Source organism: Heterocephalus glaber, unplaced genomic scaffold (genome assembly GCF_053883595.1).
Source record: "Heterocephalus glaber isolate CG9 unplaced genomic scaffold, H.glaber_assembly_v1.0 deba00001608, whole genome shotgun sequence".
In the NCBI taxonomy this organism is placed as follows: Eukaryota; Metazoa; Chordata; class Mammalia; order Rodentia; family Bathyergidae; genus Heterocephalus; species Heterocephalus glaber.
The window spans coordinates 18,028,872-18,048,721 of record NW_028258379.1 but is presented as its reverse complement, the minus strand read 5'-3'; the positions used below and the strand labels follow the sequence as shown (position 1 = coordinate 18,048,721).

At 47.1% G+C, this 19,850-nt stretch overlaps 1 protein-coding gene across 1 annotated transcript in view; it reads right to left on the bottom strand.

The window, feature by feature from the left end:
• The window catches only part of Nrxn3 (neurexin 3), a 1,580,164-nt gene extending 1,560,979 nt beyond the window's left edge, over window positions 1-19,185 (bottom strand). Inside the window, 1 exon segment of the mRNA XM_087195138.1 lies at window positions 18,984-19,185. The gene's annotated coding sequence lies outside the window, so the exon portion shown is untranslated.
• Between the last annotated feature and the right edge of the window lie 665 nt (window positions 19,186-19,850).

Here is a 19,850-nt window from a genome sequence, read left to right as displayed (position 1 = left end):
CCCTCGCTAAGTCCATCCACAGCTGCCATTCTCCTGTGCCAGCCCTACACCTGCCTAGTGATGAATCTCCTTGCTCTGAAACTCACAGTTCCCACAACCTTCAAGAAAGTTTCATTCAAGTAGATGCTTTCAAAAATAATCAAAATGAGGGAAAATGAATTTCCCTTGTACCTTTCCTGAAGTGTCTCATTGTCTTCCCTTACATAAGACCCTCGCCTTCCTGGAAGCAAACTGACTTCTCTTCATACATGAAAAAGAGTCAAGGATGGAGGCTGAATTTTCCCAATTCCCTGTCCCACCACTTTCCACCAGGCCACATTCGGTCACCATCTCTTTAGTAGAGTAATATGCTTCATTTGCGTGATGCTCCTTCTGATCTATCTCTTGCCCCACCCTGAGCAGAAACCTGTGACTTAAGGAAATCCTGAAAGTGAGTACGGAGATGGGAGCAGTGGTTCTTTCCTGGGAGGTGGAATTCCCAAGAGTCTTCATTTTCATGAATTTCTGTTTTCTCTAGTTTGCTTTTGTTGTTTTAGTTTTTTGTGTTTTCCAACATACATAGCACACGTATTTCCTTTAAAAATGAGAAAGAATGTAGAGCTATTTCACAAAGTGCCGAGCCTTGCCTCTGGAAGGGCAGCTCAGGACAGAGAACTAAGGATGTAATATGTTCTCATTTGACCCTCAAGGACTAGGGGAGAAGTGGCCAAAGTGACAACAGCTGCCTGAGCTGAGGAAGGGAAGAAGAGGCACTCATTCCACAGGCGTTCTTGAAGTGCTCATCACCTGCAAGTGCTGTTTGTGAACAAAACAGTCTCACCCACGGTGGTGGTGGTGTGGGGGTGAGGTCCTATTCAGGTGAGAGGAAACTATCAATAAGCAAAACAAATACACATGTGGTCTGTCAGACATTAGGGACTCTTAGACCTCGAGGGTAAGGGGCTCTGGAAACTCAGTAAGGTAAGGAAGAGGGAATGCTGATGAGGGAAGTGCTGTTCCAGAAAGGGGAACTGGGGGAAGCCAGCACAGTAAAGCTTATTTCCCCCCACCCCCAGATAGGGTCTCGATAAGTTGTTTAGATGCCAAGGCTGGGCTAGAACATGACCCTCCTGCCTCAGCCTTACAGACTGCTGAAATTACAGGCATGTGCCACCATGCCTGGCTCTGGTGAGGCTCTTTTGTGCCTAGACCTAGGAAAGAGACAGGAAACATCCAGGACCAAGAAGGCTGCAGACTATATCTGGCTGAGGGAGTTCAAGGACCAACCAGGAAGCCAGTGAGGCTGAAGCAGAGCGAGTAAAGACAGTGAAAGGGGAGGTCAGAAGGGAGCTAAGGTGCTGTGACTAGACCTGGCAGCACCTTGCTCGTGTTCATAAGGACCCTGGGCCTCAGTGGGAGTTGAGTGGGATGGCTGGAGAGCTTGATCAGAGCAATACATCTGACATTCATTTTCAAAGATCAGCGCAGCCTGTACTGTGGAAAAACAAAGCCACGGAGTCCATTGGAAGCAGGTAACCAGTGAGGAGGTCACTGCTATCAGCCAGGTAAGTGGGGTGGGAAAGCTTAGACCATAGAGGCAAGAACCATAGTCATAAACTGGGTTCATTTTTAAGAGAAGCCAGTAGGATTTGCTCCTACATTGAATGTGGGATGTAAGAGCAAGAAAGGAGTGGAAAATGAGCTAAGTCTGCAAGGTCTGAGCAACTAGGAAGGCAGCGATGCCTATTTTTAAACTAAGGAAGACTGAGAGAAGCAGGGAAGGGTAGGAAATAAAATCAAAAGATGTTAGAGTATGGAAAATTTGAGTTGAATGAGAACAAGCAAGTGTACACACAAATTTGAGTTTAGGGAAGGTCTAGGCCAGACATAATTCCATGAGTACTAAAGTCTACCTACAGTTCTTCATTAAATATTCCCAACAAATCTGTGGGGTAGGTATAACTCTATTTCTATTTTGTAAATGACAGATCTGAGGTTTGGAGAGGGGAAGTAACTTGCCTAAGGTTTGCTTGCATACCAGACTCACCTGCATGCGCACTTAGGGTGCTTCCAAAGCTCTTGTCTTAGGCCTTAAGAAATCTAGATCATAATGACCACATGTCCAAGAACTCCATGAACATGGCAGCCTGTACCTTCCCTATTCAGTAACCTGAGTCCCATCTACTTATGAAATCTATAGTTTGTCTCTTCCAGGGTATCCGACTCTAAAGTGACTACACAAACCTTATGCATGGCTGCTGCCTTGGCTCCCTGATGTGTCCCCCAAACCCCAATGGGCCTGAAATCAGTTCTGAACACAACCCTGCAGCTCGAATCCCCCATTCACCATCCCTTGCCTTGTTTTCACCCACACTCAAGGTATCTGCTCTGCACTGGATGGTAACTTAGAGCCTGGAGATCCCAGGACCCTGTTCTCAGGTGTCTCCTCCCATTGTGATACCTTGGTCAAATCACTTGGCTTCTAAGCCTCAGTTTTTCCAACTGTCAGAGGTTAGACTAGAGTCCTTTAAGAGCCCATGAAATACGTTAGAAAGGGTAAGTGCTTCTTAACAGGGATATCCATAATGGAAAATCCTCAGGTCCTGCAATCTTGTTTTAAATCTTGATCTGATGCCTAGCAGCTGTGGATTCATGAGCAATCTGGTCCCTCTAGTTTGTTCTTTCATCTCTAGAATAAGAGTGGCGATATCAGCCTCGTAGGAGTATGGGGAAGGGAGTCATGAGTCAAATGGGTGCTCACTATCTGCTAATTTACTGAGTACTTATTTTAGAAGGCCCAATGCACACAGTAAGCTGGTAGTGAAGTTATAACTAGAGCCCGAGTTCCCCGGATGCACCTAAGAACCCCCCTTCCTCCACCCCACACATGAAAGATGCTAGTGCATCCCACTCAGCTTGCCAATGATGTCTCTTACCTCTTGCCTCAATCTACACCACATGCCCCCCCAAACCTGAAACCCTAACAGCTCAAATTTCTGCATAGCCCTATTCTTACTTCAACCCCTACTCCCAAGGAAACCCTGCAGAGGTACTAGGAAAGAAAAAGATGTAAAGAAAATCTCCATGCCTGTTTTACCCACTGCTAGAAGCAGAAGCTTCCTCATAACAACATAAAATAGTGACAACCACCACCATTATTATCGTGGCCTTGGCTCCTAGACACCAGAGAGAACTCCAGCCTCATATAAAACACATATGGATTCCGACGTGCATGCAGAGTGCAGACTCTGGGTTCCAATCCTGGCTGCACTGACTCCTGTTTAAAAGACCTTGGACAAGTCACTTGATTCTAAGCCATTCTCAACTACACAGATTTTGGAATTGCTTCTGATTTATAGAGAATGACATGTAAACCCGGGAGGTGAAATAACCATGTAACTGGTAACTAAAAAGCAGGGAGCTACCAGCAAGTCTGCCTGAGTGATCCCAAAGCTCCACATCTGGAAATGCAGAAGACTGCACGCTTTGAGGTCCCAAACTCTTGGATTTATATCTCATTTACTTGCTGAAAAACCTTGAGAAAATTAGTTAACCTCTCTGAGCTTCTGTTTTTCTCATCTGTTAAGCAACAACTCTAGTCCTGCCTCGTGGGCTATCACGAAGCTATGGCCAGCACATGGACAGCTCAGGCACAGAGTGCACACAAAGCTGCCCCATAACTCAGAGCTTCACTCTCACTGCCACCTAGGGCTACTTCAGTCAGGAAACGTGAATGTGTCCCAGACAATCCTATCAGGCAGTAGGTTATCTGTGACTGTTTTATGAAATTTACAAGCCATGTGCCCATAGTCATAGAGCTGATGAATGACAAACCATATATCCTTTGCCAGCATCCCAAAGTCTAGGCCTCACCCACAATCCCACTCAGAGCAGCCCAACCATCTGGATTCAGGGAGCATCGTGTTTCCACAACCAGCCTGGTGTCTTCATCCTGCTACCCCTGCCTCATTTTCCCTGACTTTAACAAGTACACGACATAACAGGAAAATCACTGGGCCAGAAAAGCCCTCTTATACCAACACAGAGTGGGACTCCCTTACTAAAAAGGCCACTACCTCTATTTCAGGGGGCAGAAACAAAGAGCATCCTATTGACTTTGAGGAATAAAGCCAATTAATTCTCCAAACACAGTCCATAGCACATAATGGCCCAGCAAGGACCCGCTAAATCCGCACAGAAACCAGAGCAGCGATTCTGAAGACATCAGCCCCCAAGGATATGATAATGTTACGAACACACCTATCAATCAAAGCCCATCCTCGAGGAGCTGTGTGTGTACTTGCTGCAAAAAGAATAAAAAGCTCAAGTCCTGAAAGCATGAACTCAGGTTCCTGCACCTCAGGCTCTGCTTGGGAAACCACAAGCGCCTTCAGAGGTCTTCTGCAGAAAGCATCAACCCTCAGGCTTCCCCAAAAGCATTTTAGCCCATCTTCTCTGAACAGCGACAAAACCTTAGGAGAACAATGTCAACAGACCAGCCTGCCTGATCCTTTGTAGCTCCCCTCCTGCTCTGCCTTCCTCCTGCCTACCCATGTGCCCCGATGAGTCAGACACACCCACGGGGACATATTCTGGGCTCCACTCAATGGCCCAGTTTGGTGCCTTCCACTGAAAAGCCAGTGGCAGGCAAGCAGTGTCCTCCCTGCCCCTGACTCTGCCAATCCAGTGACCATTTCGCCTCTATAGTTCTGCTCCTACAACAAAGGTGAACATACCACCCTCCAGTCCTAACAGGAACAGAAAGACTAAAGTATAATTGCCCTGCATGCTCTCCGCGTCTTTTGCCAGTGTCCCCTCGGGGACCACCTACGGAGTAGCAACCAGGAAGTTGGGATGGGTTTGCTCCACCTCCAGTTCTAGTGGCATCCTGCTATGATTGGTTGAGAGAGGGACATGTGACCTAAGATGGTCCATTCAAAATAAAGCTCAAGCCTTTTGCTCAATGGCTGGGACAAAGGGCAGTCTCTGTAGGTCTTGATGGTAAGGGGTGCTGGCATGAGTCCTACGGTGGCAGAACCATTTTACTGTGATGAACAGAGCTGGCTTGGAATAGTGGACACCACTAGATTGAACCAGAGCTCGGGTCTCTTCTCTGGAATTGTAGTTATGTGGACCCACTTTCTAACCATCCCTCTGTGGTAAATCAGATTGAGTTAGGATTCGTGTGATTGGGACCATCCTGATAGAAACACCCACCCTTTCAGGATCTTCCAAACCTTTCCTGCCCCATCTCTTTTTTTTTCTTTTTTCTTTTTTTATCAGTACATATTTGCAGTTCATGCAATTTACAATCATCTTGGGGAGTGGGTACATATATGTACCACAGCTTGCTTCTTTTTTGTTTTTGTTTTTTGTGGGGGTTTTTTTTGGGGGGGGTACCGGGGATCAAACTCAGGACCTTGGGCTTGTGAGGCAGAACCACTGAGCTAAATCGCTGGCCCGTTTTTTGTTATTTTTAATTCCCTTCCATTTCCCTCCTCCTCCAGCTCCCCTATCCCATTTTTCATCCCTGTTGGTATTATTAACCTTAGCTCACGTTATGCCATACATCCTGTACCTGGCATACCTTTGTTCTACTTCTTTCCCCTTCCCCTCCTCCTCACCCCTCATGCTTTTTCCCTTGGGCCACTTCCCTTTTGCAAGAGATCCATCTCCTTGTTCCCTTATATCCATCCTTTATTATTCTCTTTGTTTGTACTTTGCCTCACTCAAATGAGAGATGCCATATGGTATTTAAGCTTGCGTGTCTGGTTTATTTCACTCAATATTATATTTCCCTACAAATGTCTGAAATCTGTCATTTTTTATAGCACAGTGGTATTCCATTATATACAGATACCACATTTTCTTTATCCAGTCATCTGTTGATGGGAATACAGACTGTTTCCAGGATTTAGCTATTATGAATTGTGCTGCTATAAAAATCGTTATGCATGTATCACTGTCGTATGATGTCTTTAGCTCTTTGGGGAAAGATACCTAGCAGGGGATCACTGGGTCATATGGAATTTCTAATTTCAGTTCTTTGAGATATCTCCATACTGATTTCCATAATACTTGTACTAATTTACATTCCCACCAACAATGAAGGAGGGTTCCTTTCTCACTACACCCTCACCAGCATTTGTTATTGCTTGATTTCTTAATGATGCCATTCTTTCTGGAGTAAGATGGAATCTTAGCATTGTTTTAATGTGCCTTTCTCTAATGGTCAGAGATGTTGAGCATTTTTTCATATTTTTATTGACCATTTGTATTTCTTCCTCTGTGAAGTGTCTGTTCATTTCCCTTCCCCATTTCTTGACTGAATTTTTAATTTTAGGAGGCTTACTTTTTCTCGAGTTCCTTATATATTCCAGATATTAATCTTCTGTCTGAGCAGTAGCTGGCAAAAAAAAGTTTTCCCATTCTGTAGGTTGTCTCTTCAATCTTTGATTCGTTTGCTGTACAGAAGCTTTTTAGTCTCATATAATCCCATTTGTTGATTCTTGCTGTTATTTCTTAGTCAGTTGAAGTTCTGTTTAGAAAATCATCTTTTCCTACACTTCAAGTGTCTTCAAGTGTTTTACCTATTTTATCTTCCAGTAGGTTTAATGTTTAAATCTTTGATTCATTTTGATTGTAATTTGGTATATGGTGAGAGATAAAGGTTGAGTTTCAGTCTTCTGCGTACAGATAACCAGTTTTCCCAGCACCACTTGTTGAATAGGCTGACTTTCCTCCAACATATGCTTTTGGCCCCTTTGTTGGAGATCAAATAACTGTGTCTGAGGAAGTTTCTGTATCCTCTATTCTGTTCCACTGACCCACATATCTGCTTTTGTTCCAGTACCATGCCATTTTTATCACTATTGCTTTGTAGTATAGCTTGAAGTCAGGTATTGCTATGCCTCCTGTTTTGCTCTTATTGCCCCAAATTGCTTTTGCTTTTCCGGTTCTCTTCTGGTTCCATATGAATTTTAGAATTGTTTTTTCTAGATCTGTAACGTATACTGTTGGTAATTAGACTGGGACTGTGCAACAGTTTTAGGAGTATCTGCCCCAACTCTTGCTCAACCCCACATCCATGAGCTGTAAAGTTTAAACCTTGAGTATTGGGGCCTATTTCATATTTTTTTTCCTTTCCTGGTGCTGTGTCCTTGGCTTGTTGTCCTCAGTCCTTCTCTCCCCATCTGCTGATTCCACCTCCTCTCCTCACTAAAGCCTTCCTTCCCTCCCTTCCTGACAGGATGTCATCGCTCCTCCCATGGAAACCCCTGTTTCTTCTCTCCTGGCTCCAGGCACCTGCAGTGATTATATGCACTCATTCTGCCCTTCAGTACAGAGGTACTCTTCACTGGATCCCTAGCAATAAACACAAGGCCCTGCGCAAACACCAGTATATCCATCCACCACTGAACTTGTGAAAACCCACACCATGCCAGCTCCATCCGGTAGTAGCAAGGGCTTTACAGAGGGCGTTCCTCTCTCTCACCTCCCAGACCTCTGGAGAATGTCAGATGTGCATCTGACAGACGATGAAACCAAGTCTGCATCCCAAACCTTTTTTTTCAGCACAGCGTATACACTCCAGCAAGGCTAGTGCCTCTCTGTCCACCCAGCATGAGTTGCACCGCTTTGACCACTTCACCCAACTTTCCTTGCAACTCTCCCTCACTGAACAGCCCAGGCTCCAGCTGAATACCCCTGACACCAACCACTTGTGCATTCTTGGGAAAATCATCCAAGTGCTCCCGGCCCTCGTCTCAGTATGGAAGCAGGTGAACTAGCGATGTGCTAGGACTCCAGAGAGGAGTCACCTCTCCAAACCTCCCATTTGGAGAAATCCTAGCTCCTGATACTTAAAAAGCACTAGGAGTTTTTCTCACTTTCAAAGACTTTTTCTGTCTCTTCCATATTTTCTAGGTAAAAGGATACATTTTCTCCCAAGAGGTCAGACATGGAACTGTTTAGGTGCCAAAGAGAAAGGAACTCTGCTGTCTTCCCTTCCTTCTTAAGACAGAAAACCTGAGATGCCAGCGTTCACTGACTGCCTCATTACACCCCAAATCTAAATCTGGAAGCTCAAAGACATGAGTGGCTGTTGTGGGAAAGTGTTTGTGATGCATCTTTAAGTGAAAAATCAGGCTAGTGTGACAGCTTCCAAAATGTGATTTCAGTGCCTGGCATAGAGTGGGCGCTCAATTAGTACTTGTTAAATGAGTGAATGAACTTCTTTAAAAACAAAAAACTCAGCCTAGATGGTGGCTGCTTAGAAATTAGGCTGGAAAGATAAATACCCAGATCCTCCCATGGGGTTATCTCTGGAGGAACGATTTACAGATAACTTTTAACTTTGTCTTTTTGGGGCTATTTTCTAAATGTTCTATAAGAAACATCTATTATTTTGAAGTAAGAAAATCATTAAGTCAAACTATAAGGAGTTAATTGTTATAAAAATAATAACCACACAAACAAACAAAAAAAGAAAAAAGTGACTGTCATCCAAACTTTACAACCCACATGCAACAATCTTCTTCCTCCCACACACCCCGCCCTCCCTGGAGACAGCTGCCCACCCTCCTGCCCATCGTGTTTCAGGATCCTGCGGAGTCAAGTCACTGCTTCTAAGTGTGAGGCTCCTCAGAGTCAGAGCCCAGTGCAGAGGAACCCCCGATCCCCCAAGACCTGGACAGCACCAGGCAGAAAGCCATCCTGCCCACTTCCGGCATGCCCTTGCCAGAAATGTTCCTTGAACCCTGAAGGAGAGTCCAGTCAAAACACAGAGGAGCCTCCATCGCATGGGGCCACTGGTCCCCATGCAGTCTGCACGTCAGAGAAACAACGTGAGGAAATGAACAAACTCCCTCGTCCTGGCGAATCTTTCAGGCATTTGATATTGTATCGATGCCCTGTTAACACAACTCTTTTCTCTTTCTACATTTTCCTGCCTCTTTCTTGTAAGGTCCTCTTCTTCTTCCCACCCTTGCTTAGTGAAGGTCAGTTCAAGGTGAGCCAGGAGACCTCAGGGGAACACCTGGGAATGGTGTTCAGCTTGGTACCACATAGAGGACAAGGGCAGAACTGCAGGGGACGAGTGTCCCAGGAATTAGCATCAGGTAGGTGGGAGGAGAAGAGACAGGCAAAGGGCCACCAGCTGAGAAAGTCATTGGCCATGAGGTCCTGGGCCAACAAACCTAGAGGAAGGCTGGCCTCGTGGTGGGGCAGCAGGCCCTAAAGAGTCTTGGCTTCAGCCTTCCTCTGGGTTTCCCAGGGGCCAGAACGAGCAGAGCTGTGCTTTGGTAGAACTCCACCTGTGTCCCACCCTTCCATGATTAGCATCAGCCTGAAGGTGGACTTGGAAGGCCACATCTGAACAATAAGCTCACCTGAATCCCAGAGATCAGAGACCCTGGCACACCTGGCTGCTTCCCCTCAGAAAGGCATGGAACTTTCCACAGCCTCACTCCTTCCCTCAATCGTGGAGGGGATTTGGGGAGATACTATTGGCAAAGGGCATGCTGGCCTCTAATAGCTTCCCAAAAGGCCAACACCAACCTTAACTTCTCTGCGTTTGTTTTGCTTTCCCGAATTTATGTATTATTTGTAATTGACAAATAAAACTGTACGTATTTCTCATACCATGTTTGGAAGTATCTCTACAGTGTGGAATGGTTAAGTTGAGATAATTAACATATGAGTTGCCTCATATGTTGTCATTCTGTGGCAGGAACCCCCAAATCACAGTCTCGGCATATTTCAAATGCAGTGTGTGTCAGCAGCTCCCATCTTCCTGCTCCACGGGGATCTCTTCGAAGGGTCCCGCTTCCCTAACTGCAATTGTGTGTGTGCCTTGTCTGTCCTCTCCCCAGCACCCCATCCCTGGGCATCTCTGGCCTTTGTTTCTCCCCCTCACCCTCCTTTGCCTTCAGCTGAAGGAGTTTCCTTTCCCTGCCGAGATGGGAAGTTAGAAGAGATAGGAGAGTATGGCCTCAGTTTTACTCCCATTGAGGCACCTCTCTGTCCCTCAGTTTCCTCTTCTGTAACAAGACATCAATAATAACAGTTCCTCTCTCCGAGACTTGCAGTGAGGATTAAATGGGGTGTTACATGGGAAGCCCTAAACAAGGTCTGCCTTTGGGAGGCACTGGATAAATCTGAGCTATCATTCTTCTGTGGACCCCATCGTTCTACGTTAGGTCTCCGTAATTCTCGGAGCTGCCCTGTGCTTTCCTATAGAACTCTCATCCTAATGAGTAATTATGTACTTGTACGGTCTATTTGTCTTTCCACCCAAGCTTAAATTCTATGCTGGATAAACCAAATGCCTCTCATGATTGTGGCTGTCTTCCCAGAACCTGGTACAGTGCCTGGATATAGTAGGTGTTTAATAAATATCTGCTGGATGAATAAATGAATGAAAAAATGAATAGAATGTCAGCGTTGGCACGGATGATTGCCAAGGTCCCCTCCAGCTCTGAAAGGGTCCAACTATTCTCTATTTTTGACAATTTTGGAAGAAAAGCTTAAAATGAGTCCCAGAGAAGCTGCTTTCCAGATCCCCGGGGAAAGCCCTGGGATGGTTGCTGCTGACAGGCTTCTCAATACTCAAGTTGTGCAGAGATTTACTCTGATTTTTTTAAACAAACAAACAAACAAACTGAGAAGACAGTCTACTGAATTCCCTCCCCTCCCCTCCCCTCCCTTGGGGCCGCCACTGCACAAGGCACTGCAGTGGCCATGGGTGCACACGTCTTCCTGTAGCAGCAGTGGACAGCCAGTCAAACACAGCAGCCTGAACTCACTGAGCAACAGGTGGCCCCAGCAATCCGCATCCTCAGATCTCCCACTCCACCAAAGAGAGAGGACTTCACAATGGCCTGGAACCCAGGGAGCTTGGGCTGGCCCTCGATATCATGACCTTAGCAGCCCCAGAAAGCACCTGCAGATTCCTGGACCTCTCCCCAGAACTCTGAAGTCAGATTTGTATGTGGGGCACAAAGAAACACATTTATCAAAGCTCTCAAGACACACCAGAGTTTTTAGTGATTATTCTCATGAGAAGAAGATGAATGGACACAAGCATCATCCCTCTGGACACGGGGTACATATAACCCGTTACTTGCACGCTTCTTACCTCACTGGAAACAAGATGCTGGACAACCTCCTACCACCTTCTTTGCAGAAAAGCCTCTTCTAAACCGCTATTTGCAAACCTGGGAAGTTTTAAATGCACTGATGCTTTGGTCTCAGCCCTATAAATTCTAATTTAATTGGCATGAGCTGCAGTTTAGGTTTGGGATTTAAGTATGGTGACATGGCAAGCAGCAAAGCTTGAGGACTACAGCTTTAACTTACCCTCACCATTCTGCTCCAATCACTGAAAACCCCAGAGCTGCCATGGGCTCAGAAGTGGGGTCCACACTGCAAGACCCTGGGGCCCAGGATCTGGCCAAGGGCTCTATCCTGAGATCCCCAGTTCTTTATTTCCTAGAAGTTGTAAGTAACTTGCTGAGCCAAGATCCTTGTACTCAACATGTAGGAAATAAAATATAGCTGTAAAACAGTCCCAAGGTCATCTTTATAAAAGTTTTATTCTTGGCTCCACCACCATTTACCAACTCTGCAACCTCAGAAAGTTAATGAACCTCTCCAAGCCCTACTTCCCTCGTCTCTAAAATGGGAATAACATTACCTAATATTTATTCACTATCTTCTTACAATTTTATGTCCAAAGCACTTAACTCTGTTGCTGGCACATAGTAAGTCCATCTTTGCCAATGAGAAAAGAGCAAATAGTTCTTTTTGATCCTGTCGGATGCTTCATTGGTTTTGTTTTTTTCTTTAAGGAGGCTTGGACCCTTCAGTGGCTCTTCTGCCAATCTCAGATACTTCCAACTCTCCTAGCACCCCTTCTCTTGGAACACTTTGGCAACTCTTCACCTTTGAACTTGCTGCTTCTCTTAGGCTCGGTTTTCTCACCTCCAAAGTGAGATTACAAAGTGTCCTTAAGGAAGCACTCAGCGAACACTTGCAAAGCATTGAGCACAAGGCCTGGCACATGCTCACTCCATAAAGCAGAGGCCCTCGGGAAGGTGATGGACAATCGCTCTTCCCCTTGCATCAAGGTGTGCACCGAGCCCTCTCCCTCCACTCTGGTGGCCAAGGGAGAGCAAAGATGCCTCCTGAAGGCTTTGGGGGAGTTGACAGTTCCCAAATCAGGAGCCAGGGGAAGAGACAGTCCCAGCTCCCCTCCACCCTCCTGGGGTGATCCTGAAGAATGCTGACTTCAGCTTGGGGCCCCCTCACTGTTCCCCATCTGCCTCACTCCATTTAGCCCTGGCAATCCAATTCCCTCTCCTCCACCCAGAAATCGATGTTTAATTAACACATTATTGGAAAAATAAACACAGTCTTCAATGGGACTGCAATGAAGCTAATGCAGCTCAGCTTGGGGGCTAAAGACCAGCCCCTCAGTCAGAAAAACACCCTTCTCATATCCCCTGCCTGTCAACCAAGAAAAAGTTCCTTCTACGCCCCTGGAGCTCTCTACCCTGAGCAATCCCACTTCTTCCCTTTCAGCTCCCCTCTTCCTGCCCCCAGGCAGTGACTCTCACCCCTTCTTTACTCTGTGATGCAGGGGGATGGAGGATAAATTTGTTGTCAGCCCAAGTCTTACTACTCCAAGGGAAAAGAGGTAACTCCTGGACACCCCATCACTGGAGCTGCACACGGTTCTATTTTCTTTTTCCCTCCAGCCCACAATCAACACCTACATCCAAGGTCAGCAGCTGTCTTGCTCTGGCTAGGGCAGGGGAGGCAGCCCAGGGGTAGTTGACCATGATGATGACCCCAGAGGCGCTGTCCCACCCTCAGGCCTCAGGAGTTGATCCCCAGACCTCCCTCAGGGCATTCCCTCTTGTAACTCCCAATATAAATGCTTCATCCTCTGCCCCCTCTTTTCCCTTGTTGAGTGCAAGGTCTCTGGGTTCAGACCCAAGGTCTGCCATTTCTCACTGGTGATCCTAAACATGATACTTAACCCTCATAACTATCGGCTTTCTCATCAAATGAGGGCACTGCCCATCTAAACATAATAGCAGGACAGGTGCTAGATAACTGTCCGTGCAGTAGAGTCCCACACTAAGAGCCAGGCTTCATTGTAAAGGTAACGGAGAACGAAGCCCACAGAGTCCCGGGAGCACGGAGCAGAGCAGACCTAGATAGGTTTCAGGTTCTGTGCCTTCTGTGCGGCCACCAGCATGCCAAACTACCTAAAGTCCTCCTCAGACAGGTACCTGAAGAAAGGGAGAAAGTGACTGGAACACCAGGAGACAGATTTCCAAAGGGGCATCAAAGACAACCAGTCAGCCCTCTCCTGAATCAGCGCGCTGAGCTGCCTTGGACCAACAGGAACATTTTCAGTAAATCTCAGAGTGGTTAATCTGACCACCTGGTGAATGGGCCAGCTCTCAGAATCCACTCCCAGACCTGGGGGAGCAGAAGACCAGCCCACAGAGGGGATGTGCACAGTGGTTAAGACCAGAATCTCTTTTTTTTTTTTTTTAGTACCGGGGATCGAACTCACGTCCTTGCGCTTGTGCAAAGACCAGAATCTTGAAAGCCAGACCCTTCGCTTCCTACCTAAGTGACCTTGGACATGTTACTTTACCTTTTTCAGCCTCAGTTTTTTGTTGTTGTTGTTGTTGTTTTTGGTAAAACAGATGAATAACAGTACCTCCTTTATAGGGTTATTGGAGGATTAAGTGAGATAATGCAGGTCAAATGCTGAGCATAGTATTTGGTACCTAGTCAGGACTCAAATATTAGCTAGTAGCATAAGCTACAGTAAAAGTAAAGATAGTAGTAGGAATCATGTTGGTAGTAGCAATAGCCAGATGATACAGGTCCTAATCCTTCTTAAATAGGGGCAAGTAGAAAGATCATTGGGGAAAGGTTGTACTCCCAGCTACCTCCTTGCCCTAAAATTGGATTTCTCTCTCTAGTATGCCTCCTTCTTCTCTCTGTACCATTAAGAGGAAGTGGGTGTTCCCATCTCAAAGAAGGATGACTATATATTTTATCATCTAAACCAGGACACTGTTTGAGAATTAATAATTGTGCTGGGATATAGGCCTAAACAGGAATTGTCTACAAACCAGGGCATCTGGTTGCACCATGCCAAGGTCATACAGAAACAGCTTCAAGTCCTGATTCGAGGTCCTGGCAAAAGGCATGATGGAATATCTAACCCTTCCCCATGAAAAGTCAAGGCCAAACCTAGGGTGGGACAGAGACTAGCAGAAGGTCTTCACCCACATTTCATAGTATCACTCACTCCCTCCAGCCAGCTCCTAAAAACAGAAATGAAACACACCAGGGCCAGTGTCTGGGCCCAGGCCTCCCAGCTGAAAAACAAGGCTGAGCCAGGCTGGGGGACACACCCCAGTTCCCAGGCCACAGGCATCCAGACCCCAGCTTGGATCTCCAAATGGAGGCCCTGCTGCACCTGACAGTACCTGTGACGGGCAGGGCAACATGGTTTTGAGAATCTTCACACCCACAACACACTGGGGTCTTGGTCCCCAACACCTTCAGAGGATGACCTTGACCAGCCCTTAATGACTCCGGTGGAGTATAGCCCACCACGACCCTTCTAGCCATAAAACCTTGAAACATCTTCCTCTGGAATCTCCAGCTCTGTAGGAGTTACATCTGTCCTCCTTAGAGACACACCGGCCACCCTCACCCGACAAGACTTCACTGCCCTCTGGCCAAGGAAGATGAAAACCAACAGGGAACCTCACACAGCCACCACAAGGGCATCCAGGAAACCTGGATTCTAGCTTGTCGCTATATCATTGTGCGTGACTTTAGACAAGCTATCCTACTTCTCTGGGCCTCTGTTTCATCTTCTGCATTTGAGGGCACTGAATGAGGGGATAGTCCACCTCCCTTTTACCACTAACAGCTTAATATATGAACTATGGGTGCAGGCTCTAGAATAAATCAGATCTGAATTCGAGTCCTTAGCCTGTCATTTTATAAGGTTACTTTACATCTCAGTCTCTTCCTCTGTCAACAAAGTAATAGTTGTGTATTACATTGAGCTGTTTGGGAAATTAAGTTCGATACTACTGGCTTAAAAAGGTCTTGGTACTAAGCTTGGTATTGTAGTGTAAGTACCCTTATCACTACCATTTCTACTACTTTGAAAATGATGATGATGATGATGATGATGATGATGATGACGACAACGACGATGACTTCTAATACCAAAGGGCTGTGCAGGAAGCATAGTACTTGGAGCCAGGGTTAGAGAAGACCTTTCTACTGAACTCATAAAAGTTAGCACTTTGCAACTCCTTGAGCAGATCTAGACTTGCAGACAGAGCTAAGACAGTCAGAAGCAAAGCTTGGCATTCCCGAAAGATAGGCTCCAAGTTGCTGCAGAAAAAGAAAACTCCAACGCCAAACCATGTGGTTCTCCCCTCCAATCAGCAAACATTTGTTAAGCACCTACTATGTGCCAATAAATAGCGTAGGCACTGGCAACACTGTAATGAATTAAAACAAATCCTTGACCTCAGAGAAAAGGGGAAATAGACAAGATCTATCAGTATATAATAAAATATGCAACAATGGTTAACAAGTAAAATTAAAGATAGAGTGATGCCTAGGAAAGCAGCAGGGGGGTTGGGTGAGGGGACCATTTTAGAAAGCCGGTCAGGAAAGGCCTCTCCGAGGTGTCATCTGGGGACCTGCAGGAAGAGGCCAGGACAGGCCCCATGCAGGGCCCCTGCCCAGTGCACAGCACAGCCAGCTGTGGCTGAGCTAGCCACACGGCTGCAGCCAGGGTGTGTGCAGAGCAGCCCAAGCTGCACCAGGGTCAGAGCTGCTGTGCAGTGCTTCTTCCCAAGCAGGTGCATTCTTGGGGTCCACGAGATCTGACCACAGCACGAGTGGACACACCCAGCTGGTACACTTCTAGGCCATGGAAGGGACGCTTCCCTTTTTGTAAGTCTCCCATCCACATCCAAAGGGTCCTGTAAGGGGAACATGGCTGGAGGATCCCTAGAGCAAGCTCTTCTCTGGGTTAGCACAATCATCCACCCCTGAAGCATCCACCTCCCCCATTTCTCCCTTTTCTGTGGCAATGACGTAACCCTTTCTCCCTAACTCATCAAGGTCAGCCCCAGGAAGGGAGAGGAATGCCAGAAAGGTGGGACAATCAGAATTTTGCTCTGGGGATTTTTTTTTCCCTTAGGTAAAATGTTTTTCAATTTCACATGTAATTGCTAATAAAGAAGGACACACCTCTTTCTGAAGGAGGAGGGAAGATGGTGTCAAGTAGTTAAGGCAGCCAGAGCCCAGGAGGACACAGGGGCTTGGGTTGCTCTGGTGCCAAGGGTGAGCTCAGCTCCTCCGGGCTGCAGCCTCCAGCAAGGCCACACCGCCTGAGAGGTGGCTGACGCCACTGGGAGCACAGGGCCGCCCTCCAGAGCTCAGCCCCAGGCTTTGGCCAGGCTGGCGAGGTGGCAGGGAAAACCCTCAGTCTCGCCCACCTATCCCTTCTCCCCCTTCAGCCTGCTTCCGCCACCCGTCACCCATGAGGTCACCCACCTACGGGCTGCTTGGTGGGCATGGGGATCTCACTTGAGGCTTCCTGCTGGAGACAGTAGCAGCATCCCCTCTACACTCTTCTCAGCTACCGTGAAGCCTTTTTTGCCCTCTCTCCCCCACAAAATGCCCCTGCTTTCTGCCTTCCTTCCCTGTCACCACCATACCTCTCTGATTCACTCATACGTACATATCCGTCACACACAGGCACAGAGCACCAAAAAGCAGGCAGCCTCCTGCCCAAGCACTCGCATGGGGTCAACAATCCCATGTCACCCGAACAGAGCCACACCACTGTTTGACAAAATACAAACACCCTCCAGCCCCCACCCAAAAGGCAACCAAAAGGCCACCAAGAATTTCAAGACAGTATCATCTACAGAACGGAGAGCTGGGTAGGACAAAGACATCACCCCATCCTCCCGACGAACCACGACAAGTCTCAGGGATATTCTGCAGTGCCCTCTGGTTTGACACAGCCCACTGCTCGGGGCTGTGTGTGTTGGCGTGTGTGAGGGTGCGTGCCATGAGCACGGGGGAGGGGGTGTATCTACTCTCCAGGCATCAGACTTCCCCAGGGGTAACCCAGTCCGGACTCTGCTTTCCCCTGTAACCTTCCTCCAGTGTGCCGCAAACATAGATTTCATGGATGGTTAAATTGGATCATTATCACCGGGTGCTTATTTGGCCAAAAAACAAATCATTAATGTCATCTACCCCCATTCCAATCCCCTCCTCATGAGATCCCCTCCCCCAAAGACTCTCCAACATGCTAATCCAATGAACTGCGACACACCACAGCTTTCAGGGAAGAAGAATGGCGAGAGGAAAGAGGAGGGCAGTTGTGGGGAGAAGACGAAGCTCTAGCATGACTGCGTTCCCATGTGAAGATGAGGGACAGGAGCCATGGTGGATGGAGGTGGAGGTGGGGAAAGGCGGAAAGGGGCACGAAATGAAGCCCTTGGTCGCCTGTGGGGGGAAGAGTGTGTGTGCAAGGGTGTGTGCCAGTGCGTGTGTGGATGTGCCGACAGAGCCCTCCTATCAGAAGGCTGCATCCGTGTGGCATGTAGGAAAGGCCATCGCACCACTGTTGTGTTGGAAAAAAAAAAAAAAAGAGCCGCAGAGCCATCGGAATCAGAATTTTCTCCTGGAGATGGAGAGGGCTGGAAAGGGGGAGGGCTATGTAGGGGAGGGGGCAGTGCGCAGAAACAGAAGGCAAGATCATGGCGGCATGGCATGGGGGACGGTGGGGGAGGAAGCGGCGGTGGGGTGGAAAGAATTGCACGCACACACACAGAGACACAAACACACAACACCCAAATGCAAACCCCGCCGCTGCACTGTGCATCCCGGACTGACAACCGGCCCCCACCCCTCCGCTGCCTTGCTGTTCCCCAAAGCTGGTGCCCATGGATTTCTGTATCTCAGTTTTGCAGCAGTGGGCTAATTACAACCAAGCCCCCTCACCAAATTAACCCCTCCCCTCCCTCTCGCTTTTTTTTCCTCTAAAAGGCCAATTGAAGAATAATGTGTTTTTAGAGATAATGGATTTTTTCAAGGAGCGAGAGAAAGGGGGGATGCAGGACAGAAATTCTGCAAACCGGTGACTTCCAGCCTCACCTCCTTGTCCCCTCACGTCCCCATTTGCTGGAGCATCTCATCTACCACTTTCCAACCATTCCCTTGTCCCCCACCACCCAAAAGAAAAGACCTTCCTGCCATGCACATCGACAAACACACCAACCGCCACCCAATCTCAGTAGCCGATCTCAAAACCCCAAGCATCAATCCACCTCGATACATCCTTTCCCTTATATAAGCAGAAAATCATCAACATAGTCAGTAGAAACGCAGCATTGAAAAGAAATCAACAAAAACAGAGGCTAGAACCCCATCAAACCCCAAAAAATTAATAACAGGGAACTACCAGAGAAGCAAATACGTAGTTGTCTTTCAAATCTAGAGACCCTTTGATTTCTGGCCCTTCTTAAGAAGCAATTTTCTTAAATTATTATTTCACTAGGAAGGGCTGGAAAGCTCCAGAAAAGGGCTTTCGCACAGTCCAGTTGTTTAAAAAAAATATTAACCCAGCCCTGTTGCTCACTTTAATAGCGAACTTCCATGTCCAGCCCGATCCCTTCTTCCAGAAGGAAGACTGGTTCATAGGACAAACCCAGAGCTGCAGAAAATGGGCCAAGAGCCCTTACTCCACTCCCCAACAACAACAACAAAAAAATCAAACAATAGGACTATCTCTGCACAACCAGCACCCGTCTGAAATATCGTTTACCCCGATATGACTTAGGCAGATTAAGCCTGAAGATAAAAAAAAAAAAAATACCAGCTTCGCTCATCTCCCTCCCCACCATCCTCCTGACACGTACCCAGTAGCCCTTAGGTAAACTTGCCCATCATAACCAGCGGGACCGTGTAACTTGAAAGGCGATGCAGAAGCCCTTGAAGGAGGAAGGGAGGCTCTACCCAGAAGAGCAAATTGAGAAAGGGTTCTTTGGGCTCCCCAGACTAACCTCCAAGTGCCCCCAGATAGATTATCCCAGGAAGCAAGTCACCCAGTGCGCTGGGAGTTCAAATTTCCATTAGAACCTTCATCACAAAGGCAAATGGTCACCTGACCCTGCAACTACACCATTGTCCAGGTGTGACAAGGAGTGCCCCTCTCCTCCCCAGACCCACCTTCAGGACCCTGGCCAGTAAGCGAATTAAGAATGTTGGGGTGGCTTGTGGAAGCGAAAGAAGGGCTATCTCCCCAAAGCGGGAATAACTGAAGAAGCAAGCGAGGACTAGACAGCTCCCATTCTGTCAGCCTTCTTATTTGGCCTGACTGGACTTGCTCTATCCTAGGCTACCTCTCAATGATCTCTGACTTTTGCATTTTAAAAATAAACAAATAAAAATAAAGATAAGGGAAGAGGAAACCTATTTTGCCTAAACCCTAATAATAGTTCGCAAAAAACTACAATTTTCTCATTGCATGACAATATTTCTGCACCCAAATCAAAAGGAGATAGGTATTTAGTGGAGGAACGGAGAAATTTATTTTTTTAACAAGTAATCACAGGGTAAGTCACCTGCAAATCAGCCGAGCCCATAGGTTAGTATTACATCACTGGCCTAGGAAGAGATGGGGATGAGGGGGCAGATTATTTTTCCCTTGTCATCAGGATGCTGTTTCTAAAGCAGTTAAGTTTTGTGGTTAAAAAAGAAAGAGGGAAAGAGCTGAAACTCTGGGT